The 829-nt window shown below is 29.7% G+C and overlaps 1 non-coding gene across 1 annotated transcript; it reads left to right on the forward strand.

Annotated features, from left to right (window-relative positions):
• LOC123324172 lies at positions 1-108 on the forward strand. Its single transcript, XR_006539663.1, has one exon. It is a non-coding gene; the product is annotated as a U6 spliceosomal RNA (small nuclear RNA).
• The last annotated feature ends 721 nt before the right edge of the window (positions 109-829 follow it).

Below are 829 nucleotides of genomic sequence, written 5' to 3' on the forward strand. Positions count from 1 at the left end.
ATGCTTGCTTCGGCAGCACATGTACTAAAATTGAAATGATACAGAGAAGATTAGCATGTCCCCTATGCAAGAATGACATGCAAATCCAAGTACATATTTCACTTGTATCTTATTACTAACATTGGTGCTGTAATGAATAATAATAATATTTCTTTATGATAGGGAATTTAGAAAATAAATATGTATAAATCAAAAATTATGCATTATCTTTCCACTAAGATAAAAATCATTGTTAGTTGTTTTGTGTGTTTTCTTTCTCTTCATGCATTTGAAATTCACATGGGTAATATTTTAAATTTTCTTTAACGATATTAACAGGCAATTTGAACCCTAGAACTAGCTTTGAAACTTCTGGTTGTGCTTGTCAATAAATTAAACACCAAAGCACATTGATTTCATTGTGAAGAATCCTGGTTTCACATCACAAAGGCAGCAGTATTCAATTATCCAAAATGTTTTTAAAAAGGTAAAGCTTTTTCACTGTAGGTTAATTTTGTTTATACTGTTAAACATGTTATATAAAGTGATAATGAAAGATATATATTATTGGCCTACCTTTTACATGTTATCATATACATTTTATAGATTATAAGTTCACATGTATCCATGCATCAATATACAAATTATAAAGCAAAGGAAAAAACATAATAAGAAACACACCAGAATTATCTTGTATTGTTAAATGATAGGGATAACATGTTTCAAGTTCCTGAGGATTGATTTTGTTTTATTAAGCATGGACCCCTAGATGATACAAGGCAGTCAGCACTAGTTTAAAATGCAGGTGACATTCTTGTATGCATCTTACTCTAGAGCATGTCATGGTAGA

The sequence above is a fragment of the Neomonachus schauinslandi genome, chromosome 2 (assembly GCF_002201575.2).
Source record: "Neomonachus schauinslandi chromosome 2, ASM220157v2, whole genome shotgun sequence".
Taxonomy (NCBI): domain Eukaryota; kingdom Metazoa; phylum Chordata; class Mammalia; order Carnivora; family Phocidae; genus Neomonachus; species Neomonachus schauinslandi.